This window comes from Balaenoptera borealis, assembly GCF_965194805.1.
Source record: "Balaenoptera borealis genome assembly, contig: HAP1_SCAFFOLD_1810, whole genome shotgun sequence".
Classification (NCBI taxonomy): domain Eukaryota; kingdom Metazoa; phylum Chordata; class Mammalia; order Artiodactyla; family Balaenopteridae; genus Balaenoptera; species Balaenoptera borealis.
This window is the reverse complement of record NW_028122438.1, coordinates 12,263-31,617: the sequence shown is the minus strand read 5'-3', so window position 1 is coordinate 31,617 and position 19,355 is coordinate 12,263. Positions and strand designations below refer to the sequence as shown.

Sequence of the window (19,355 nt, the reverse complement as noted above, 5' to 3'; positions counted from 1 at the left end):
TCAGTCTCCTTTGTTATCTCATCTCTGTACAAGTGTCAATAAATTTGAATTTCCTATGCATTTAATCTTATGTCTTCTTTTCTTCTTATGCCAACTTTCTCCCTAGGAAAATACATTCTCTCCCATGGCTTTAAATCTCATTTATACTTAGAGGCCCCAAAGTGTGTATCTCCAGAACAGATCTACTTTAGTCATTCCAAACTTACCTTATTGAACCAACTACATTCCCATCTGCTCACAATTATATAACCTAGCTCAGGATGAGGTTCTTTTTTAAACACGTTTTTTCCAGAAAGCTGTTTTGGCACTTCACTTCTGTTACTCTGCACATCCAATCTATCATGTAGTCTTGTCAATTTACTCTTATCAATATATAACTGCACCCGTTTTATTTTCCCTTATTACAAACAGTAGTTTGAGCCACTGTGATCAATTTCACCTGAATTATTGCAGTATTTTTTTTAATTAGCTGTCTCGTTTTGCTTTGGACAGTTCAATCCCTGGTAATTCTACCCAATTTACTCTTGAAATTGTAATGAAAAAATTTTCAATAACTCTGATCAGTGAATTCCCATGCTTAACATACATTGAGAACCTTTTCAGTACATTTAGAATAAAATGCAAAACTCTTAACCTGGCCTGTAAATCTTTACTTGCCATTCCATATTTATTCTGCTTACTTCCCCTCAATCTCTATATTCTAACCACCAGGACCTTATGTTCAGTTCATCTGAAAGCTAAGCTCTATCTTAGTTTAGGGTCCTTACACATGCCATTTTTTCTACCTAGAACTGGTTTTCCTTGGTCTTTGGATGGTGATTTCAGAGCCATTCATCAGTTCTCAGCTGAATTGCCTTTTCCTCAGGAATGTCTTAGAAATACCTCACCTTAAAGCCAAATTACATGACCAACACAAAACATAACATCACACCCTTATGTTTGCTTATATTACTCATATGGTATTGCATATTTTATTGTTTATAATTGTTATTCATTTGCCTGATGATATTCATAAAAGTTCTCTTACTTAATGACAGTAAACTCTATGAAGTCAGGGATGTTATCTATCTTAGTCATCTATCTTCCATATCTAGCGTAGTACAAAGACATTCAAAACATAGTTTTAGAATTAATAAATGAGGAGCAGGCTTGTATTTTTATTCTTCCTGAACTTTATTTCAGGATTAGAAAAGAAAAACAAGGTTTGAGACAAACGGCGCTGTAAATGTCGGCACATTGGGCTGGCAAGTCAGTGGGCTGGGCAGACGTGGAAGCAACCCCTCCCGCCACGTTCTTTATAAAGTGTTTCTGATCTGCCTGCACCTTGTTCCCCGAGACTCTGCATCACGGGGAACACATTCTCAATGGCAGTACCGTTTGATTCCAGGTGTACTGCTGAAATATAAAGTCAAAATTCCTTTGTATGATGCATAAACATTTCAGTCTTTTGGTTACTATTTAACTCTGCAATCACATGCTCCTGTTATGCTCACTTAACTGTTACCTAACCAAGCTTGGGTCCACTCACCCACGCACAGTAAAGTCAATCTACTGACAATGGGTTGTGGTGAAGGAAAGTGCAGTGTTTATTGTAAGGTGCCATACAAGAAGTCCAGGGCAGCTAATACTCAAAAAACCTAAACTCTCAATGGGTTTCAGAAGAGCATTTTTAAAGGTCAGGTGAGGGAGGGGAGTTGGAGGGTATATGATCAGCTTGTGCACAATTCTCTGATTGGTTGAAGGTGAGGTAACAGAGGGGTGTCACAAGGGTTAACCTTATCAGTCCTTAGGCTCTAGTAGGTGTGCGAGCTATGTGCTCCTGGTCATCAAGTAGTTAACTTCCTCCATTTGGTGTGGGTTGTAGCATCTGCCAAACAACACACGAAACATGTATCAGATACCGTCACCTAGGTACTTCAGAGAAAAACCAAAGACTCTGTAACTGCCTTATGGCTGATTTACTGCTTAAATTCTTACCAGTTCTCCTGGCCCAACTGCTATTTTTGTCACTACATCCTTTTTTTTTTTTTTAATTAATTAATTAATTTATTTATTTTTGGCTGTGTTGGGTCTTCGTTGCTGGGCGCAGGCTTTCTCTAGTTGCGGCGAGCGGGAGCTACTCTTTCGTTGCAGTGGGCAGGCTTCTCATTGCGGTGGCTTTTCTTGTTGCGGAGCACGGGCTCTAGGCGTGCGGGCTTCAGTAGTTGTGGCACGCGGGCTCAGTAGTTGTGGCTCATGGGCTTAGTTGCGGCTCACGGGCTTAGTTGTTCCACAGCATGTGGGATCTTCCCGGATCAGGGCTCGAACCCGTGTCCCCTGCATTGGCAGGCGGATTCTCAGCCACTGCGCCACCAGGGAAGAAGCCCTGTCACTACATCCTTTTAATCATGAATTCTTGAGTCAGGCTTTTGTGACTCAGGAGAGGCCTGGGAAACTACAGCTTCTCTACAGAGGCAGGCAGAGGACATGGGCAGGGGGGTCTGTCCCAGGAAGGCCCCATAGGGCCCTGATTTGTTCCATAACCACTCTGTGTTCCAGACGAATAAAACTTAGATTATGCTTAAATTTGTGTACTCTTTACACTTCTACTCATAACCTTTGGTAGGGGTGGGATGGGCAGAGAATGTTGACTCTTTACTCCAGTTTTGTTGGCCTAGTGACTTTCTTCAAAACAATTAATTACCACATTTTTCAGGGTTTTGAGAAGGAAAAAGGAACCACAGTGGGTATCTCAAGCAGAAATTACACTGAAACATACACAGAAAAGCTGGAATAGCTGAAGTGTGCTTGTGTCTGAAGGCATGGAGGAAAGTCTGGGGTTATTGAATTTAAAGACACAGAAAAATTCCTACAACCTTGGTTCCGGGAGATGCTCCTATTACCAAAGCTTTAAGCTTCTCACGTCCACAGATTGGTGCTTAGACACGAGAACATGATGTCCTGTCACTTCCACTACTTCTAAAACTGCCATCTCTGTGGCTTTAGTTGCTGCCAGAATTAACAATAGCAGGATGGGCTCTGACTTATTAACCTTCTAAGCTGATACACTTGCATACAATGGGAAAGTGGTCTAAGCTGTATCCAGAACACTGGCTCAAAGGGAGTTTCATTGCTTGTTTGGTTTTGCTTTAGCTTTCTAAATGCTTTAACTTTAAGGAGAGAGGAATGAGTGCTGAAAAAAAAAACCTGTACACACAAACTACCACACATCTTCCATAAATGTTTTCCCAGAAACATCAGCAAAATAATGCAGATTCACTTTGAAACCTAATATCGCTTCCCTTACTTCCCATAGTACTACAACTGTGCAACTGTCTTCCCCAACATACTCTGAGATCTCCTGGGCATTATCCATCTATGTAATACTTTCATCTATGATAAGGTCTTCCAAATATTAGGTTCTCAATAAATATATTTTGAATTATTTAAATACTGAATGAATGAATAATCAACTGTATAGCCCTAACTTCTGATTTGCATGCAGCTAACGTTCCTCCACAAATTTTCTGCCATATATGTAAGCTTAGGCAAATAATATGGCAATTATCACATTTTTCAAAATTCATCTGCTATCACCTCAGTTGCCAGAGAATTCTCCTTCATAACCTTTTGAACATAAGTTACAAAAAATCATTAGCATCAATCTTCATAATTAAACCTTTTTTTTTTAGAACAGTGTCAATCTCTAGCCAATTTTGCAGTCAGGTTTATGTAGGTACAGAATAAATATTGATAAATATTGAATGAATAAAGGCATGAATGAATGAATCCAATGACTTGAAAATAAACATCCATCTTTAAAGTTGTAAAATCATCCATCCATATTAGGGCCCTCCTGATTAGGTCGGTCCCATCAAGAATACTTTATTTTTCTTAAAACCAACTGATTCAGAAACTTAATTATTTAATTATTTCTTGTAAAAACTGAAAGCAAAAAAGTAGATAATTTCAGTATTATAGTTGAAATTTCCACACTCTTCTTTCAATAATTGATGCATCAAGCCAACAATAAAATCATTAGTTGACCCGAACAGCACTATCACTGAACTTGATCTCACTAACGTTTATAGAACACTCCATCCAACAGCAGAATACCTATTTGTCAAAATCCAGAGTTTAAAACACGAATAGTAAATCTTTATATATGCAATGAAGAATATCAATTAGGAGGTTATGAGATCCCAGGATAGAATGTAGAATGTTAAAAACTCCACCTATATTACAAACAAACATATAAAATAACTTCATTGAAGGGAGTGGAGAGAAAGGGTGCTGACCAAGGTGACTTTGAAAATAAATGGAGTCTCTAAGACTAAAAGCAAAAAATCTGTACATATGTATTTTACTTTAATTGATACAGATGTTTCTCTGTGAGGTACACTTTATCAATTATTTTACCTCTATACACATATAATGGAATTGAACATTTAAATAATAGATGTCAGATGGTGGAAGTCAGGTTTTTCATTGTTGGAGTGAGAGTTTACAGGTAGGGGGAGAAGGCTAGAGTGATCATGTATCAATAGATTAGAGTTGGAGACATAAGTAAGAACTCATGTAGATCTTAATATAGACACAGATGGTTGCATATAGAACTATTTATAGATATTTATATACATGGGAAAGAATACATACATACATATGCACATATTTTTCTTTGCTTGTCAGACGAGAAGTCCTTAAAGAAATTACACCACCTTAGCTTGAAGCACACCTAGCATTTAGATATGGATTTTTTATAAAGAAACCTGGGCTCTTTGGAAAAAAGGCCAATCTAAGAATGGGGAAAAGAAATACACGGGATGAACGTGGAGCACCTTGTAGTGCCAGAAAGTAAGGAAGTGCTCAGAATATTTGAATTTACATATTATTCCAATTTGGGAAGGAGTGCATTGAAAATTAAAGAGTTTTTATGTGTATTCTGTTATTTCTGTTATGGCTCTTCTTCATGCTCTCAGTGGTTTCAGAAATGTATCTTCTAGTATGTAAGGCATCAGTATATAAACTGCAAATGGTACTCTATATGAGAAGCTGAATTATGAAAAAGTGCATCTATTATGAGAGTCTCACACCTAGGTCAGGACACATAGTTTGGCAGTGGCAGAATAGAGAGCAAAGCCTAGTGGCCTTGGATGCCATTGTTTAACTCCTATCTATCTGGGAACTAAAGAATTAGATAAGACTCAACTACATAGTTTAGACATTTAAAGTAATTACATTTATTTAGAAATAAAATCAAGTTAGAGATGGGAGATCATGTTGGAAATACTTTGAGAATTTTACATTTATAGATTCAAAAGAAAATCATCTTCTGAATAGTGTTACTAATAAAAGAACTTTGTCTTGATCTACATAGTCTGAGCAGAAAACTTCTAGACTCTCTCTAGCAAGAACTTACAGAATAAGATTTACAAATCTCAATAAGCCAGTTTTTATGTCAGTGTCATCTTAGAATAAATTGACGGCTGCTAAAATTTAATTTAGTTTGAGTCTCTTCTGATCATATTTATAGTTTTACAGACAGCCATGTTCAATTCGATTATATTATATCTTACAAGAAATATGCCAAGTTTAAATTAAGAATCTATTTTAAATGCTCTGATATTCAGGAATTTCTATCAAATTGCACTAAGCTAAGGATTTTAAACAAAACGTTTTACTTAATAAAACATTTGATCCCAATAGTAAATTTGTCGATATTAATCTCCACATTTTATTTTTGCATTTTCTAAAGCACATCTGTCAGAGTAATTATAGACTCCTGCATGTAATCTGATATTAGATGAAAAGTTTAAACTACAAATGACATAATATTAATATACAGAAGAATGAATTGATTTTTATGTTATTCTTGAAAAGAGAGTCCATCTTTTATAAAGTAAATTAAATTTACAAGTAAAAATTGAAAGTGGTATTTTGAATCATTTTAGACAGTGAACTTTCCGTTTCTGATGTTAATCATCTGTTGAATAACTTTTAAGTGATCAAATAATGAGATAATTAGGGGGTTCAGTAACTAGAGGAAGGAAAGGAAGAAATATTATTATGATATCACATACACGATATGTTATGTGACTTACTATATCATAGACTTTAATTTTGTCAATTACTTTATTTAGGGACATTAGGACAACTTGACCTAGGCTACTTTATTTATTTATTTACTTTTGCAATAATATTTTATTTGTTCTGTTTGGTCCATTGTTAGTGTAAAATTATTTAGAGTTACATTGACTAAAATTAATATTGTAGTTTCTAGCTGTTCACAGGATTTGTTTTGCCTTAATTTACTAACTAATCTCTTGGCAGAGCTAAAACAATAAAGCTATTAAAGATATGTAGGTAAGTGCCAATGAGGAAAGAGACAAGTGTATTTACATGTCACTTTCCATTACGAGCAATGGGAAAAAGTAAGACAAAATTAATTATTTTTTAATTAGTTGTATTCCTTAAAATATAATATAGTGAATATTTCTACCCTCAAAATTATCCACTGGAGTTATAGAACTTTTTGATTATTTTGTGAGTGTCAATTACATAGCTATCTCTAAAAATCAATTCAGGAAAAAAGAAAAATTTTTGTAATTTTATATATATATATTTTGCCTAAAGTATGTGGATTAATAGCCTGTAGAATCCACATTAGAATCTAATCTGTATCTTTTACATTTTGTCAACCTAGTGTTCAATTTATTTGTGACACCAAGTTTGATAACTGGTACAAATACATATACCCTAAATGTGATTTGGATTAAATAACCTTAATTTTAAAAATCCCCAATACTCTATTTTATTATGGTCTCTATTTCTAATGATGCCTCCATGTTTAAATTAGCCTGAGTACCTAAATCTTCTTGTTATGCTGAAATTTTGGAACATCAGTCTATATCTTAACACAATTAAAGTGACACAACTAGTCATGAAATTGATTATTGCTTCATTAAAAATTATCAGAATATTTTGAGGGTCCTGGAGGTTAAAAGCTAAAATCTGTTCCTGATTTCCTGTGAAAAAAGAATGATAAATGCACTAAAATCTAAGTCCAAACTTTCAAAGCTAAAATGCTGACCCAAAGCAGATAAGAATTCTCATTCAAAGGAAAAGAAGGGGAGCAGCAAGGGGACCGGAAGCAAAGCATCTGGCATTCCATTCGATTCCAAAAGTTCACCCCAAAACAAGTGTGGTTTTCAGAGAAGTGGCATAGTTGAGACATGAGAAGTAAATCACAGAAAAATACAAACCTGTATGGAAAATTCTCTTCCTACCTGATACGTTACTCTTAGAAGCATTTAGAGGAATGCTTATGAACTGGTTTGATTGAAAGGAGGAAACTGATATGGACTTTCTCTAATACAAAATGCACATAAGCTTCTAGAAAATTTTCATGGATAGTATATGTCATTCATTATGTACTAAAAATACCTGCTTTACACATTTTAATCGAAAGATTTCAAGAGGTTGCACTTGGATATCTTGGTTTCTTTAATTTCGTTGTATTATAATTGAAGCCGACATTCATTTCTGAAATTGATGCAATGTCAAGATAGTGAGGTAGACTAGATGGCTTTTGCATGTTGCAATATAAAAACACAGCTTTGAAACTAGGTTTATTTGTGATCAAGTCCATTTCTGTCAATTTCTCAATATCATACCCCAGTGGATAAGCCTTTTTAAGGATCAGTATTCTTGTATGTATAATATGAAAAATAGTAACTCATTATCAGGTGGTAGGAAGAACAGAGATAATGAAATAATATATCAGAAACACTTAGAACAGTGCCAGATATATAATATGTACAAAAATTATATTACTTTTACCGCCGGTAACAAATTACATTTCTTCACTATGATTTGTTACAATGCTATATATATATATATGCAGCAAATATTTATTTTGTACTTATCAGGCACTATTCTGGGTACCAGAAATGCATCAGAAAAGGTTTTTGCTTTCATGCACTATTCATTCCAAATTGTAAGATACTGTGATTTTCACTTAGAAGCACTGATTTAGTAACAGATTTACATAAGGAGAAAAGGAAAGCTTAAGAAATATTAAAAATGTAAAACAATTTCCTCCCCTAGTTTGAAATAAACATAAGTTCACATATATTTAGTTTCTAGGTTTTCTTTGTTTTTGAATTTAAAGCAAATAAAAATACCTTTTATTGGACAGATTCACAAAAAGTATAGTTTCTTATGTTGGGAAGCTTCCCTCTTGCCCATTTTGTTCCAGAATGCAAGGCCTCAGTGACTATCAAGTCTGTGGAAGAATTTATTCAAATATCAGCTAGAATTTCCACACTTTGCATCTTCCATACAGATAAATCATGCCACATAAGGATCAGGAAATATCATCAGAAACCCTCCCAAGAGAATGGCAATGTCTTTTACGACCATTGTCTTTTAGGGCCAGTTTTATCCATGTACTTTGGCCTTTGCTCATCTAAACTTCCCTCAGATTATATCACACGGCCCAGTAAATGTCTAGTACATTTTCCCTTACCTATTCTCTCTGTAGTTGGATTTCTGTTACTTACCATGCAATGAGATATGACAACTCTGGTGACACCATATTACTACACTTAAATTAAAACTGCTCACACTTAATGTAAGTGCATTCACTCTTTCACACACTTCTTTAACACATCTTTTAATATAAGATCCCTAAGATCAGGGGTTCTCTATATTGCTTACTACTTAATTTCTACAGCCAAAAGCAGAACTTGGCACATAGCAAAGAATCAATATGTATCTGATGGATGACTGAATATCATGGAACGAGAACCGTGTTAAGGATGGAAATATGAGTGAGGTATTTAGTGAATGGAAGTTGAGTGAGGAAATATTTCTACCCTCTGATTGTATCCCTTCCTTCCACCCCCACTTTTTTTGCCCCACAATTATAAGGGGGTGGTTTTTATTCCCTGTTATATCACTTGCTTATGTCAGAATGACCTTAAAGTTTGGTTTGGCAGTTTTGTACTAAAGAATGTATTGCATTACAGGAGAAAAGAGAAAAATAGAAATTTAGTAGAAATTAAGTTAGTTAATATTTATAATTTTAAAATGCATATAAATCAATGGGATCTTGTGGAGAAATAGACAAAAGAGGGTAGAGGAAATTACAAAACATTTGCTTTCATGCCACCAAGAAATTTAAGTGAGTGAGACTCTGGGGTTAATCACATGGAGTAGAAGGGTTACCAGAGAATAAGCAGAACTTGATGAAACTTTGGTTAGGTTGATAATGGTGGTCCCATTTTATGGTCATGATGCAATATGAAAAATGACAAATTTAAATGAAATAAATAGTATATAGAGACAGAAGTGCATTTGGCCTAAATATATCACCTGGAAGAATGCTGGGAGTAATTTTAGAGGAATTGATGCAGCTGTCTGAACTTGAGATGATTAAGGAAGTATTTACATAAAATTTATAGGTAGGTGGATAGATAGATAGATAGATAGATGAGAGAGAAGGGGAGAAAATAGCTTCTTGATACACAATGTAACTTTTCTCACTGGTTGAATCAAAAGTAGAGCCAACAGATCAAGTTCTTGCACAACTACTTTGCCTCCTGTGTACCTCATTGTCATTGCCTGGACAGAACTTTGGACTGAAAATGACATTCACTATCCTATTTTATTTATGTAAGGAGGCTGCTGTTTGTACTTAGAGGATTTACCACCCAAAGAAAAAAGCAGAAGCAGAAGCAGGAATGAAAAATTTGCCTTTATCATGTGCGGGCAATTATTTTCAAGTATTTTGAAAGTTTATGACAACTTGAAATACAAATATCGTTGCCACACGTAGGGACTCAGGGCAACGCTGTGAGACGTTTAAGCCCCTGCACTAGGCATGCGGCACAGCCTTCTTTCATGGGGTCCTTGAAGATATCTATGATGATGGTAAGACAATAACTTGATTCAAGATGAATCAGAACCAGCACAGGAAACAGAACTTTTCATTTCCCTGAATATCGTCTCTAGCATTGGCGTTTAGAATCATGTACTGCTTTTCCTCAGCCCTTGAGAAATGCTGTATTGATGAGCATGAAATCAGGGAAGTCAAGAACAATGACAAGCTCCTTTGTGAAAGCTCTCCTCTGCTTTTAATTGCCAAGTCCTGCCAGTAACTTCAACACTAAACTATGAAAGGATTTTGAAATCCAGCATGATTAGATGAGAGTGAAGCACTATCTCTCAAGATTAAAATCTAAGGGAACCACAGTATTGAAATACCAGATTTGAGACTATCTTTCAGAATGATTTTAGCCTTTGAAATCAGTGTTTCAGCCAATTTAGATAAACACTACACTTTTCTCTTCATGGTCCTTCAGTTGTATTTTTATCATGAAAAGCAAAAGCACTTCCTTGAAATAGCCCACATCATCTGAAAGATGCCACGTGTAACATTGATTGGCAGGCATTTGAGAATGGTAGACAGCCAATAAATCATTTAGAACGGTGTGTCCTTCAGTTCAACTTTAAACATTTACCTTTTCTCCCTTTAAAAAGCGCATTTCAATATCAAATATATATATTTTTCTATTTAAACTTATGCATCAACCTGAATATTGGGACACGCAGTGAAACTAACTGATTTGGCAATAATCCCTTAGAGCATAAGTATAAACTAAATGCAATTTACATTTATGTGACAGATTTGGTTCCCAGACCAGACAATTTGTTAGTTATCAAAGGCATGTTTTAGTCCTGATTTCTGTACAGAGGAATTTATGAAATTCCATAAATAGAAACATTGTTTTCTTAATTCCTGGATTTATGATATCTTGGTATTGAGGATTTATAAGGAAGCATTTAAAAAAATTATAAAGCAAACAATTTAGGTTTCACAAGAACTAAAAGGCAAGAACTGTGATTGGACACACTCACCACTTCAAGGATGGATTTGCCCCAGCTGCTGGGAGCAATATAATAGGAAAGACTTCAGCTGCCAGCTCCTTCAAGGACTGCCTCAGCTGCAAGAGTTATCTGACCCAACATTCAGTCCTTCCTGGAGCACATGGTATCCAAACACTGATGGAGACAGTGGTATAAAAGCCTGAGCATTTTGACCCAACCTGGGATGACCCTGACAGTTCCTTCCAGTTCCAGAGAAACCCATGGTTCACATTCTTCCTCTTCCACTCCTGCGTCTACAGATGGGGTTCCCATGGGTGATACTTAATAAAACTGCCAAATATCAGATTCTCTCTCAGAATCCATAACACACACTTTAGTTTCTTAAATTTTTATTGGGATACAGTTGATTTACAATGTTGTGTTAGTTTCAAGTGTATAGCAAAGTGAATCAGTTATACATATACATATATCCACTCTTTTTTAGATTCTTTTCCCATATAAGCCATTACAGAGTATCAAGTAGAGTCCCCTGTGCTGTACAGCAGGTCTTTATTAGTTATCTATTTTATATATAGTAGTATGTATATGTCAGTCCCAATCTCCCAATTTATCCCTCCCCCTTACCCCCTGGTAACCATAAGTTTTCTAAGTCTGTGAGTCTGTTTCTGTTTTGTAAATAAGTTCATTTGTATCATTTTTTAGATTCCACATAGAAGTGATATCATATGATATTTGTCTTTCTCTGTCTGACTTACTTCACTCAGCATGACAGTCTCTAGGTCCATCCACATCGCTGCAAATGGCAGTATTTCATTCTTCTTTATGGCTGAGTAATATTCCATTGTATTTATGTACCTGGAGAAAACCATAATTTGAAAAGATACATGCACCCCAATGTTCATTGCAGCACTATTTACAATAGCCAGGACATGGAAGCAAATTAAATGTCCATCAACAGAGGAATGAATAAAGAAGGTGTGGTACATTTAACACACACGTTAAATACAGAGGCAGCCATGTAAATCCTGTTTCTGGGAATTATTTCAAAAATTCATAAAAAACATATATAATTATTGGTTGTTTAGGTAAGTATTTGAGGAGAGGGAAACAATGATGGAAAGTAAAAGGAAGTATAAGCTTCTGTTAAATAATGTCTTCCCATATTTAGCAAATATACAAATTGCATGTACACTACACTCCTTCCTTTGAGCCCAGTATTTCAATATTACATGTTTGTGTATGTGTGTGTGTGTGTGTGTGTGTGTGTCTGTGTCTACTGAAATCATTGTAGATTTTACTGGATCTCAATATAAGGAGATTCTGAAGAGTATGTCTGGAATTGGGTTGAATAGTGGAGGACTCATATTGACACATGAAGCCTGTTACTTTGGCGTTTCATTAGTTTTATTATTGTAACAGACATCTCCATGACCTAAATATATTTTTACATTTGCTACCTTTTTAAAGTTATTTATGTGAAATTAATAACTCTATTTATTACCTTAGAAACAGTTTATAATGATTTATTAATATGGATTTATTGTCAATAATACATTTTGACTTATTGTATCTTTGTGGAGCCATTTAAAAAATTAAATTGTAATAGAAGGGAATAAATGCATATTATAAGCTGCTTGCTTTGTGTAACGGATCTGTTTAACTACAGGACTATTTTTGCTTTGAAAGAAGTTAAGACCAAATTGTTCTAGTAAACTGAACTGGAGGTGACATTTGTCATTAATCCCCTTTTCTCAAGACCTTACCAGTCTTTAATTCACCTTAGCAAACACTTGTAACTAACACACTATGTACTTATATTTTTTGCCTTCTGTTTATCCAAATAGAATTTAAGTTCCATGAGGGGAAGTTTTCTTGTCAGTTAGTTCATTCTTACTAGTACATCCCCTGTGTCTAGTATATATCAAGTACTTAAACATTATTTGTTGAATGAATGGCTCTTATTTTAAAGAGAAGCCAAAATTTTAGCCTTAGTAGAGGGAATCCATGCCCACATCTGGCCCTGGATATTATATTGTTTGTATGATTCTTCTACCAAAATAACTGTTTAATAATAGAGAAAATCATTCAAAGTAACTTTGTGTCTGAAGAATTTTTTACTTTATACGTGAAATTAAAAAACAGTGGTATTAGTTCTGACTTTTATATTAATTAAGTGTTTGACAAAGTTGTCTTATCACAGTATACTATGCACTTGAAAAGTGCTTGTTTATGTGAGTGCTGGCATTAATGAATGTGTAGCTTTCACGGGTGAGAAGAGGGATAATGAAGAGCTGGCCTCTATATATCCCCTTCCCTGTAATGTCATTTACTATATTGATTTTCCACTCTCTACTCCCCAAATAAAATTTTGCAGTGGGCATTTGGGAAACTCTAGATATAAGGAAGAGAATTTAATATCCTAACTGAGACAAGAGGTGACTTCATTTTGATTTTCCATTTAGAGTTTATAGTGTAATTAAAGAAAATGCACATATATCTAGAGATAATCATGGATAATAAACACATACAATTACCATTATAAGTGGATATTATAACAGCTGAAGCACAAAAAGAAATGAAAAAGTATTATCAGCATTATGCAAATGCATATTCTCTTCAAGAATTCCAGTTACAGTGAAAGTATTAAAATAATTCAACACATTCGGAGCCCATATGTGTTGTGATCGTTTTTAAAAGTATTCAAAAATTTCTGTGCAGAAAACATTTTTTATAAAGATCTTGTTTAAACGAAAGTATTTAGAAGAGTACGGTATAAAATTACATTGCGGAACACAATTATTTTTCTCTTTAGAACACACATAATAAAACATAATTATCTGTATTTTTTTTTTCCTTAAACATGAGTTTTAGTGGTGTTACTTGATCCTGCATAATAAGGGTACTTTTTTTCTTAACGTAAATGTAGTATAGTAATTCTTTCTAATTCAGAAAGTATAGTTACAGTCTAGGCAGAAAGGATCTGAAGATCACACAGCAAGTGCAGTGAAATATCTCAATGACATCGACTTCTAGAGAGAATTTTGTAAATTCTTATTATCAGTGCATACATGTAACTGATAACTCAAGAGTGAATTCTACAAAATCATTTACAAAAGTCTCCTCTTTTGCCCCAGAAGTCTTTCCTAAGAATAACCCTTACAGATTCTCTCTACTCCTCACCCATTTACTGCTTGGGGAGAGGTATTAGTTACAAGACTGGTGAGTGTTCTAGAGGAAAGTCTGGGCCTGTGTTTCTCAGTCATTCGTGCTCTGTCTCCTTGTTGAGAGCAGTTGCTGTGGTCTGCATTCTACACCACACAGTCAGATTGGGGAGCAAGCTCTTGTCCTTTGGTAAGGTCTGGCCGCTTCCTAGGAAAGCTTACATCAGGTGATAAATACGAACAACCTGATAGGACCAGCCTTAGAGGTACTTTTTCAAACAATAAGTAATAGAGCTGATATTTTTATCTTAATCTGTTTAATCACTGCTTTTGTAATACTATAGATTGTAACAATGAATGGAGCAGTAAATCCCTATGTTATCAAATATAAACGATAAATACACTATATATCAAATGCATTATTATATTCCTATACTCTTACAATAATGGTTTTTTAAACTTGTTTTTACTGTTATTTATTATTAGTTTGTCTTTATCCTAATATCATTTATATTATCAGACTCTGAATATCTTCAAAACATAAGTTAATAGAAATATAAATTTTTGTTCCTAAACTTAGAATCTTAGAGAATGGCTCTCCAAAATGGGGTGTTGATAGCCCTCTTGTGTATTTTTATTTAATTTGTACATTTGGTCACTATTAGGAAACTTGGTCATTTTTTGCCTGCTTTGACACACACAAAACATCTGCTAACAAGTTGTATGTTATTTCTTTACTGATGTTTTTACTTTTGCTATTTTTCCCTGTTAATATTCCATGTGTGTATAGCATTGCTTGAAGATTTAATTTAAAGTCATTATTATATATGCCATTGGAGATTGCTATTGACCTTTCAATATTCATGACCCCATTCTTAGTCACAGAATCCCAGTTTAGCTGAACGCAATGTACCATTTTCCACCTTCCTTTATGTCTTAATGCAACCATACTAAGGCAAGTTGTTTGGAACTTCTGAGATGGCTCATTAATTGCAGTTGACTCAGCAGGTACATATGCCCTTTTTACTTTTTTAATTAATTTTTTATTGGAGTACAGTTGATTTATAATGATGTGTTAGTTTCTGCTGTACAGCAAAGTAAATCATTTATACATATACATATATCTACTCTTTTTTGTATTCTATTCCCATATAGGTCATTACAAAATGTTGAGTAGAGTTGTCGTAGTCAGATATGCCCTATTTTATTTATTTATTTATTTATTTATTTAACATCTTTATTGGAGTATAATTGCTTTACAATGGTGTGTTACTTTCTGCTTTATAATAAAGTGAATCAGTTATACATATACAAGATATGCCCTATTTTAAATCTTTGTATACATTTTGCAGCTGGCCTGGAATGCAGATGTAATGGCTAGAAGCATTAGGTAAGCTTTCAGACAGAAGCCATGTGCTGAAATTAGTGAAAGAGAAGTACAGTCTCAGGTTCCTGATGACAACATGAAGCTTGCATTCTAGCAATAGACCACCAATTTGCAAACTTCTTATATGTCAGAGTAAAAAGCAAACCTCCATTTTTTTAAAGCTTCTATATTTGGATCTCCAAATGCTATTTCTAACTGATAAACATGCCCACAAATTAAATAGGTATTAGAAATTTACTCATCAATTTATTTATTTATTTTTATTTATTGAGGCATAGTTGATTTATATTATGTTTCAGGTATACAACATACTGTTTCACAATTTTTAAAGATTATACTCAATTTATAGTTATTATAAAATATTGGCTATATTCCCTGTGCAATATATCCTTATAGCTTTTTTATTTTATACATAGTTTGCCCCTCTTAAACCCTACTCCTGCATTGCCTTTCACCCCTTCCGTGTCCGCACTGGTAACTACTATTTTGTTCTCTATATCTGTGAGTCTGTTTATTTTTGTTATATTCACTAGTTTGTTTTATATTTTTATATTCCATATATAAATGAAATCATACAGTATTTGTCTTTCTCTGTCTGAATTATTTCACTAAGCATAATACCCTCCAGGTCCATCCATGTTGTTGCAAAGGGCAAAATTTCATCATTTTTTTTTTATGGCTGAGTAGTATCCCATTGTGTGTGTGTGTGTGTGTGTATATATATATATATATATATATATATATATATATATATATATACACATATATATATATATATATATATACATACACACACACACATTTTCTTTTTTTTAATTTATTTAATTAATTTATTTTTATACATCAGGTTCCTATTAGTTGGGAGATTGGGATTGACATATATACACTAATATGTATAAAATAGATTACTAATACCACATTTTCTTTATCCATTCATCTGTGATGGACACAAGTTGCTTCAATATCTTTGCTATTGTAGATAATGCTTCTCTGAACATTGGGGCACATGTATCTTTTTGAATTAGTGTTTTTGTTTTCTTCAGATGTATTCACCAATATAATAATCATAATTTACTGGAATAGTACTTTAGGAGGTTAATCCATGATAAATAGTCTATCCATGGAAACACTTATAAATTGCAAATCATTATAAGATACTGGATTTACATGGTCCCTCATTTATATATATATCACTGAATTACTGTGCTGTACACCTGAAACTAACATGAGATTGTAAATCAACTATACTTAAATAAAATAATAGAAACAAAAGCAAAAAAAAAAATGAGGTATCATGTAGATCCAATATCTCATAATATATATGTTCTTTTTCAGATTTTTCTCCTTTACGGGTTATTACATGATACCTCTTAATTCTTTTTGTCATGACTATAATTTACATGGACACAAAAACTGTTATAAGAGTTTTGTATGTATAAATGAATTGTGCCTCCTAACACTGTATATAGATGAGAGTAACAACAATTTATCTTTTCATTATAAATGTCTGAAATTTTTGGATTACATTTCACAAAACATATCTCTTGAGTTACACTTTTATTATCACCAAAGTTTTAGCTAATTTGATTAGCAAAGCAGCACATGATGCAAATAGCAACCCATTACCTCTGCAAGAAAACTTTTGGAATAGGAAAGCCTATTTACGGTGGTCATTCAGGCCTAGACATCTTTGACTTGATAATATGTTGCAACACTGTATTACATATATGGAAGTGTATATTTTTGAGGACACACATTTCTAAAATATTGAAAAATTTAGTAATAGTTGTTTCTAAAACTATTCTTTAATATAAAAGGGGATAAGAAGACCTTACTCTAGATGTTAGGTTGAGAACCTCTGCTTTGATATTTTGAATATATTGAATGGAAACAAGGTCACCCTATCATGTAGAACTATTTAGGTAGCTGAGTTATACCACATAGATCTAGTCAAAGGGGAAATATCAGGACACATCTATAAGTCATACACCAAGGGAAAAAATTCTTTCAAAATGCTTATAAGAAACACCCAAGTCGAAGGAGTCCTTTAAAGTATTATATAACACTTCATACCTGACAGCTGCAACACAACACATGTATAGATTAAAAGACAGTCACCCATATTGAATTTACCTGCTGATGGAGTGGAATATTGTGCTGTGCTTTTCTCAACAGCAGGACTGAAAGGTATGTCCTCCTCTAGCACACAACAAAAGGAGTGAGAAAGATATTTTCTAAATTTTAAAGGAAAAATAGAGATACTTAAATAGAGGGTGATATTGATGGTGTTAGAAGGTGAGTGTCACCTCTAAAACTGTTTGCTCATTACATTTTGTGACCTTCTTTGGCAATATCACAGTCCTGTAGATGATTATTTTTTATCCATACAGCTTGAGAGTGAGAAGGGGGGATATAGACGATAGAATAGGAGGGGATCACTGTAGAGACCACAGTGGTGAACAGGCTTGTCGGAATCCTGAGCTTGGCCACATCACAAAACGATACTCAAATTTAAAGTTAGAAAAGAATGAGATATCAAACACATTAAGCTTAGTTTTTGTTGATATTCATCCAGATCAGCATTTAGGGTGCCGAAAGGTCATATTCCAAATAAGTCACAGATCTGACTGGATTCAGCATCCTTGCCCACTCAGAGTCTTGTCCATCTTTCATGGTCACAGCAACCATGTGCATTATAGAAGCTACTAGTTCCTAGGAGCCCAGATCCCCAGGCCTGTGATCTTTTTATAGTTTTGAAAGGGATCTGGAGGTAGAATGCAAGAGTATTTTCAACATTCAAGGGTCTGATCTGTTGCTTTATGAGAAGATTCATGCCATATCACATCTAAATTTTTTTCCAAAATTTATTATAAATTTTTACAACCTCTTTGGGTCTATGTAAGTTTACGTAACCTGACCTTGGCTTACAGAAGGCACAAGGTTTAAACATCTAACCATCAGAAATTAGCAGAAAGTTTGCTGAAATTTGAGGTGCAGTAACTTTGGGGATTGAACCATAAGTATCCCTTGATGCCCTGATTCCCATCCAGACCCTCGGTGGCTAAAATTTAATCTTAATTCTGCTTGAAATTAAGTGTTTGTATTCATCTATCATTCGTTTTTGATAAAATGCCTAGAGAGATAAAATGAGGATGTCAAAGAACAATCTCTTATAAAAATGTGTATGGCTTTAATAATAATTGTATGGTCTGTTTATTTGACTGCTGCTAAACTCTAAAGTTCATTTGTAGCAAATTTTTATTTTTTATGCAACAATTTGCCTGTCAGGATTCCTATTTTATTTTTTGGCTGTGTTGGGTCTTCGTTTCTGTGCGAGGGCTTTCTCTAGTTGCGGCGAGCGGGGGCCACTCTTCATCACGGTGCGCGGGCCTCTCACTGTCACGGCCTCTCTTGTTGCGGAGCACAGGCTCCAGACGTGCAGGCTCAGTAGTTGTGGCTCACGGGCCCAGTTGCTCCGCGGCATGTGGGATCTTCCCAGACCGGGGCTCGAACCCGTTTCCCCTGCATTGGCAGGCAGATTCTCAACCACTGCGCCACCATGGAAGCCCCCATAACATTCTTTTTTATTTTATTTAAACATCTTTATTGGAGTATAATTGCTTTACAATGGTGTGTTAGTTTCTGCTTTATAACAAAGTGAATCAGTTATACATATACATATGTTCCCATATCTCTTCCCTCTTGCATCTCCCTCCCTCCCACCCTCTTATCCCACCCCTCTAGGTGGTCACAAAGCACCAAGCTGATCTCCCTGTGCTATGTAGTTGCTTCCCACTACTTATCTATTTTACATTTGGTAGTGTATAAATGTCAATTCTACTCTATCACTTCATCCCAGCTTACCCTTCCCTGTCCCTGTGTCCTCAAGTCCATTCTCTATGTATGCGTCTTTATTCCTGTCCTGCCCCTAGGTTCAC

The 19,355-nt window shown here is 34.6% G+C and overlaps 1 long non-coding RNA gene across 2 annotated transcripts; it reads right to left on the bottom strand.

The window, feature by feature from the left end:
- Nucleotides 1-1,562: 1,562 nt before the first annotated feature.
- On the bottom strand, nucleotides 1,563-18,690 carry LOC309622204. Of its 2 annotated transcripts, XR_014240606.1 has the most exons (4): nucleotides 17,551-18,690; nucleotides 10,900-11,724; nucleotides 8,163-8,263; nucleotides 1,563-1,867 (listed from the first exon to the last, which is right to left on the bottom strand). It is a non-coding gene; the product is annotated as an uncharacterized lncRNA (long non-coding RNA). The 2 variants fall into 2 exon arrangements; XR_014240607.1 differs by lacking the exon at nucleotides 17,551-18,690 and having other exon boundaries at nucleotides 10,900-15,325.
- Between the last annotated feature and the right edge of the window lie 665 nt (nucleotides 18,691-19,355).